We start from the raw sequence: 7,236 nt of genomic DNA on the forward strand, positions 1-7,236 counted from the left end.
ATCCGCTCCTATCAATCTTGAAGTTATCATTTTCGCATTATTTTGTCAAGATTGATCATAATCATTGATTCAGCCCCCCTAAGTGATAGTGTTAGCAAACAACAAAATGAACCAAACTATAAAAATCCTCTAGCGACTTGGAAGCGCAATCCCCCGCAACCCTCTTCGGGAAGGCTCTTCGGAACCCTCGCCCGCTCATCGAAGAGCGGAACCCCATTCTTTCTTATTGATGGGGAGTATGAACCACACCCCACAGAAACCATTGTTGAAACGGCCTTGTTTCTTGTTTCTCATGCTATCCAAACGTAGAAAAACATAGAGTGTCGACTGGTGATGACAAACGTGCGGACGTCATTGTTTTTCGCTCTTGGACCTTAGAAGTTTTGCTCTCATAAACGTGCTTTTTGTTGCCGTTGTTCCATCGATGCATGAGGATCTGAGTAGCTCTGTCTCGTAACCCATCGCTGGTCTGTACTTTGCATGTGTCCAAACTATCCATATGCAGTTTACGTGTTGGTTGCGAGTATCGCGGATGTGCAGCATCGAATCTGCATCAAAGAAACACATCTTCATCTCCCCAAACTGTTTGCTGTTTCCAGAGGAAGAAGTCTTCCCTTTCTGTTCCTGACGTTCTTGCTCGCGTTTCGGAAGGACTTACACGTAGAAACAGAATTCCTCAAGATGACTTATTCCAATAACTAAAGGTAGGGACCGGTCGTGAAAAGAGACTTGGTCATGCAAAAAACAGACTTCGAATCTGAACTCTTGAAGCGGCTAAAACCGCAACAAAGCCAATCTGGAAAGTGTGTGAACATGTTCGTGCCACTCGGCGGTCATAAGGAGATAAGAATTTGCCAGCGTTAATTACACAATAAGGCGTTGCTTTCACATCGAGAAATAATCCATTAACTAATATTTGAATGTTTAAGACATGAATACTGCCATTGCCAATATGACAAAAGGAACAAGAAATCTGTCCCTTGTGTTTATTTAATTTGTTTGTTTATTTTGGCGATTATTGATGAGCTCCATTAGGGATATTTAGATATTGAGTACACATTTAATTTACTTTTTTCTTTTCTTTTCTCGGATAGTGTCGTATATTATAAGATTTGATGGGACCACAGCCAACTGCTCTAAAAGCTTAAGTTTATAGAAGAAGGCGTGGTTTAATATTTATATATTCCAACACTCCCCCTCACGCTTAGTCTGGTCTTTTTTTGACTACTAAGCGTGGAAATATTCATTTTGAGAGGCAAATAGGGGCCTGGAAAGATTTGAACTCGGGACCACCCGCTCTGATACCATGAAAGATTTTGATGGGATCACAGCTAATCGCTCTAAAAGCTTAAGCTTATAGAAGAAGACGTGGTTTAATATTTATATATTCCAACATATAAGATTTGATGGGACCACTGACACCTGCTCTAAAAGCTTAAGCTTATAGAAGAAGGCGTGGTTTAATATTTATATATTCCAACATATATAAACACATTGAAATGCACGGAATATGTAGAAATCTTTCTTATTTTGAGATCCCACGACTCAATGGGTGCAAGAAGAGGTTTCTTTTCTCGTTGGGGGTTCTCTTCTCGTCCTCCCCAGGACACAACCCAAGTTCAACCTGCTGTTGTCTCACTCTCTTTTGAGTCGGAGCTCCTTCCTCGTTTCTCCGGAGAGGTTTGTGTTTATTTCTTTATTATTATTATTATTATTATTATTATTATTATTATTACCTCTGTTTCAAGAAGTCCCATGTTCTTGAATCTTGCCCTGTCTAATGCAATTTCAAGTCGATGCTTTAACATTCAAGAAATGGGGGCGAGTGTTTGCTTGGTTTCGATGTTACGGAATGATGATGTCTAATTTCGATTAATTGGATCACGGGGAAGCAGGCGGTGGGAGATGGAACTCCCTTTTCATGGAGATAAACATGGAGGATTACCAACTTCACTAGCTTGACTCAAAACAAGTACTACTCCGACAAGTTCACAGTCGGCAACAATGTCTGGTAATCGTTGAATTTGGCTCTTGGCAAGCATTATGATCCAATTGTGCCCTGTTCTCGTCTTTTCGTTTCCTTGTTTAATTCCTAAGAATTATCAGTTCTCGCGTGTGGTACGGTTGAGCAGGTGAATACTCCTCTTCCCCAAGGGGGACGACAATACAGAAGAGCATCTGTCCATATACTTGGGACTCGTTAATTCCGCAGAGCTACCGAATGGGTGGAGCATAAACGCCATAGACCGATTGATTGTGGTCGATCGGGACTACCGCTATTCAATGATTAAGGGTAAGTTGATTGCAACTCTGATTATGTCTGGTGTTTTCAATCTGCTGTTGAGATCTGATTTTTGATATGGTATTATGGGGAATGAGAAACCTTCTTTATTTGCTACTGAAGTTCTCTTTCATGTCTTGGATGGATTTAGGCACATATATGTCCTCGCGTTTGATGGTATTCATATTAATGGAGTTCGCACTCAGAAATTTCGTACCATGGAAAATTTGATTCATGGCCTGAGAAATCTTGCTTATGCTAGTATCTTACGAAATTATGACATGTGAAATAAATCCACCATCATTCATCATGTGAAGTATTCCATTGTGTTTGCAGTATGCACCAGCAAAGACCATAGTCTAGTTAGCTATCCAGTACTATTCTATCCATAAGTCTCTTCCAAAAACAGTCGAAGGATTACTTGACTGCACTTGTTGTCCTAAGTATGACTTTGGGGAATAAAGTGAGAAATTGAACATACGGTATTTTGCACTTCAAAGCATCTGAAGTAACCATATGAATACCTGGCTGGTGAAGGTTTAGAAGGAATGAGGGAAAATTTTTACATTTAGAAGTATATGAAGGAGTGGAGATTCACCACGTCGCTACTTTTCGTGGAACAAATTGCGGGATTTTAGGTACTATATCAAATGGACACAGAAGCGTTGTCGCAATTTGGATTTTTTTCATTCAGCAGACCAGACCGTGTTTCTGACGAAGCAAAGTGAGAGAGCATGATTAGGCCTTGTTGTTGCAATGCTTTTAACTTCAGTCTTGTGGTTCTGTGTCCCATGTTTCTGACCGGAAATGCGGTTGTCTTTTCATTTGTGGAGCCTAGTGCAGTGAAACAAAGTCTTTAACCTTCTACCCCTATATACTGAAATCCCATCTAAACAAATTTGCAGAGGGTCAACAAAATTTCACTGCAAGTAATAGTTACTGGGGCTACAGATCCTTCATTCCATTGAGCGATGTCCATAACAGCTGCTACGGGTATTTAGTGAACAATGCTTTGACGGTTGTAGCTGAAATTTTGGCCTCCCAACCCCCATCTGAAAATACTCAGTTGGCTGAACCTCCTGCAAGTACGCCCGAGGTGACACCAACAGATAAGTTTGATGTGTATTTCACAGATCTTGAGGAAATTATTAACGCTGCTCAGAGTTCTCCCACCAGAGGATGGTCGAACACGATCAATCAAAAAGGTGCTCTTTTGACTTCTAAGGCTCCAACCTTGGAAGACGTAGAGAAGGCTAACTGTCTTTGAAGGAGAACCTTTCTGATATCTTCAAGCTAAATGTAAAAGAGAGATTGGCTGAAGCAATGTCGACGATAGCTAAAAGCAGGTTATCACTGGACCAGCAAAAATCAGCCAAGGCCTTTTGGGCCAGCTTCAATGACTTCAATTCCGACCATTTGACCTTTGAGCAGGACAATACCGAATTCAAACTGCAGAAATTTCTGAGGGATCAAATGTTTGCAACAATGAAGAAGAATCACAAGACTCACATCTCGTATAAGCAGTTGCTTGGTGACCTGACCAAAGAGGAGGAAGAGCTCAACCAAAAACTTGAGAAAGTGAAGTCCAGAAGAGAAATGATCATTTTGGACTGGGAGATTTTGATGGTCGAGTCAGAAGAAACGAAATTCGGGCACAATGATTGAGAAAAGAAAGTAGCAGAGGCCGAGGAAAAGAAGAGAATAGCCGAGGAAAGAATGTCTAGATCAACCACTGCTTGGTCAAATCTGAAGATGCTATTCGGTTGAAACCTTGGGGGTGGATCAGAACTGGCTATGTGAAATTCTCTTGCTAATAAGTGCTTTTGAGTGGTGAACACCCGTGCCTTCGAGATACAGTCACCTTCTGAAAATTTTGTCCAGAGTTACCACATCTTCTGCGTTCTTATACGCTTCGAATTTCTCATTCTGCGTCTTCCTTTCGGTTATTTCATCAGAAGTTTCAAGATATAATCATTCCCACTTGTAAGCCTATTGCTGCTTCGCGTTTGTCCGCGTAATTGTACGGAAATGATGACCTACCTATGCCTTCATTTGCTTTTTCACTTTGAAGTTGAGACTATGAATGTTCTTTCATCCATTTACCTGTACTGCAGAAAGATTTCAAGAGGATGGTTTTGGACATTAACACTCTCTTACATACCACAATCATTTCACACTCATGTCCTTGAGGCAATTCACTTATATCACTATTTTTTTTATTTTTGGTCAGACACATATCACTTTTTTATTTTTTTTTTGGTGAAGAAGACACATATCACTTTTTTTTTGGTAAAGGTAAGAATTATATTGACTACTGGCAAAAGCCCAACTATACATCAAAAGAGAGACCGGACACTACAAAAGCTTGCACTTAAGGCGACACCAATAGATGTCGGGACAAGTGCAAGAGTGACTCGGTACAAAAGGGAGCCACAGCTCACGTGTAATGAGAAGGCCCGGCCAAGCAGGAAACCGGACAAAGACAAACAAGCAATCAGAACGACCCTCAAGCTAGGAGTGTCGTGTACATGGTTGAAGGTAAGCGCCTTGTCTCTTACAACCTTGAGAAGGCCCGGCTCGCCTGCAACCTCCTATTGCGAGGAGTGTCTTGTACATGGTTGAAGGTAAGCGCCTTGTCTCTTACAACCTTGAGAAGGTACTGTTTGATTGCCGGTATGTAGAGGATCTTGTTGCGGAACAATATGCGGTTCCTCTCACTCCATATGATGTGACAAAGAGCCCCGAAGGAGAAACGGGCAATCTGGTGGTGGAAGGAACGACCACCGATATGGTGAATGGCCCAATGGAGGTTGTCCTCCCAGCATCGATTATACCAAGGGAGGTTACATTTCGCCGCCCAAAACGACGCCAAAGAACCGGTGTGATGGCAGCCAAAAAACAAGAGACACATATCACTTTGATTGGGGAAAAAGCGAAAAATTTTCAGTGATGTTAATTCCCTAACATTGTTAGTAAATTTGAAATCATGTTAAAAAGTTCGTGTGAATGGCTATATGTTCGACAGATATGTCGATGGTTATTTACTAGCAATGCTAACAACTTTTGAACATCGCATGAAATGGTAAGTTATCAATGATTTTGGAAATTTACCGTTCAAAAACAAAAAATTTAGCAAATAAAAAGAGTAGAATGAAACCAATATATCTTTTTATAGAAATTTAATGTTGAAACAACTTTCCTGTGTAACTTACAATGAAATTACTGTAAGGTGATGTTATAGAATATTGTAAATGGGTATTTCAAGAAAGTAGACTACATTACCTACCCGATAATATGAAGTTATTTGGCAGAGATTATGTGGCAGAGTCGAGATGGAAATTTTTTTATTGAAAGGCATTAGATGCAATTTGTCCGAGGTTGACGAAAAAGACAGGGTATCACATTGCAAAAACAAAGACTACAAAAGAAGCCATGGATATTCTAACGAATATTTATGAGAAGCTGTCCACATTAAATCAGATATTTTTTTCTAAAGAAGCTAGTTAATATGAAGTTATACGATAGATGTTCAGTGGCAGAGCATATTAATAGTTTCACGCATTTCACGGGTCAGTTAGAATCCATAAGCATAAATATAGATATGAAGCCCCGGACTTTACTATTTTTATGTTCCCTTTCAAAAAGCTACAATGTCGTGGTGCAGGGAATTTTGAGCACTATGAAGGATGATTTGACATCGAATGAGGTTGTAGCATCATGGATGAAGAGATGAGAAGGAAAGTTTCAAGTGGAGATAAGTTTTTGGCATCTACGTCTTTGATGGCACTAGCAGTGGAGAACCATGGGAGAAGTAAAAACAGAGAAAAATTCAATGGGCATGGTAGGTCACAATTAAGGGGGAAGAAAGAGGTTGCAAAAGATGAGTGTTGGTTTTGTCACCAGAAACGAAACCGAAGATTTCATGTGAAGCTTATAAAAAAAAAAAAACAACAGGATGAGAATTAAGGAGTTAATGTGGTTAGTGATGAACCTTTGTTAGAGAACTTGTGTTTGTGTGCAAGGTTTAACTTGACGACATATAAGTAGTTTGTTAACTTTGGTGCTTCTTTTCATTGCACCTTTCAAATAGACATATTTGTTGATAATGCCAGTGGATATTTGAGGCAAGTCGTTGTGAAAAACGGCCACATGTCTCCATTTGTTGGAAAAACATCTATGATTGTGAACATCTCTGGTGGAGGATGTCTAGTTTTACATAAAACCAGGCATATTCCGGAGTTGAAGAAAAATCTAATCTCAACTAGTAAACTTGACCAAGAAGGTTTAGTATCAACATTTGAATATGGAGAGTGGAAGACAATCTCGGGGGCAAGAGTAGTAGCAAAGGGAAAGCATACGCGTACACTTTATCTTGTCCAGGGAGACAACATCAGTGATATGGTTGCAACTACAATGGCTGTGGGTAATTTGTCTACTCTTTAGCATTAATGTTTGGGACATCTTGGTGCAAAAGGGTAAAGCAGTTATACTCTAGAAAGTTGCTTCTAGGTTTGCAGAAAGTTGAGTTGGATTTATGTGAGAGTTGCACTTATGAAAAAAAAAAAAAAACAGCGTTTAGTTTTCAATTGAATGAATGACAGAACAAATGGCGAAAGCTAGAGTTAGTTCATGATAATATGTGGGGACCAGCTCAGGAACTCTCTTATGGTGATAAGAGATATTTGTCACTTTCATTGATGATACGACAAGAAAGACTTGGGTTTGTGCTCTCAGAAAAAAATCAGAAGTATTTGAGGTGTTCAAAATATGAAAGACCATGAAAGAAAAAGAGACAGATTATCAAATTAAAGCTTTGAAATCTACTAATGGTGGAGAATGCACGAGCAAGGTACTTGCAAAGTACTTGAGCTGTGAGGAGCGTACATGAGTTGAAGAATATTCCTATGTTATATCGTGCAGAGATTCAGTAATATCTAGCTCAGAGTAGTAGCAAA

The 7,236-nt window shown here is 39.8% G+C and overlaps 1 pseudogene; it reads left to right on the forward strand.

Annotated features, from left to right (window-relative positions):
- The first annotated feature begins 1,544 nt into the window (after window positions 1–1,544).
- LOC125315810 lies at window positions 1,545–4,375 on the forward strand (annotated as a pseudogene).
- The last annotated feature ends 2,861 nt before the right edge of the window (window positions 4,376–7,236 follow it).

The sequence above is a fragment of the Rhodamnia argentea genome, chromosome 7 (assembly GCF_020921035.1).
Source record: "Rhodamnia argentea isolate NSW1041297 chromosome 7, ASM2092103v1, whole genome shotgun sequence".
In the NCBI taxonomy this organism is placed as follows: Eukaryota; Viridiplantae; Streptophyta; class Magnoliopsida; order Myrtales; family Myrtaceae; genus Rhodamnia; species Rhodamnia argentea.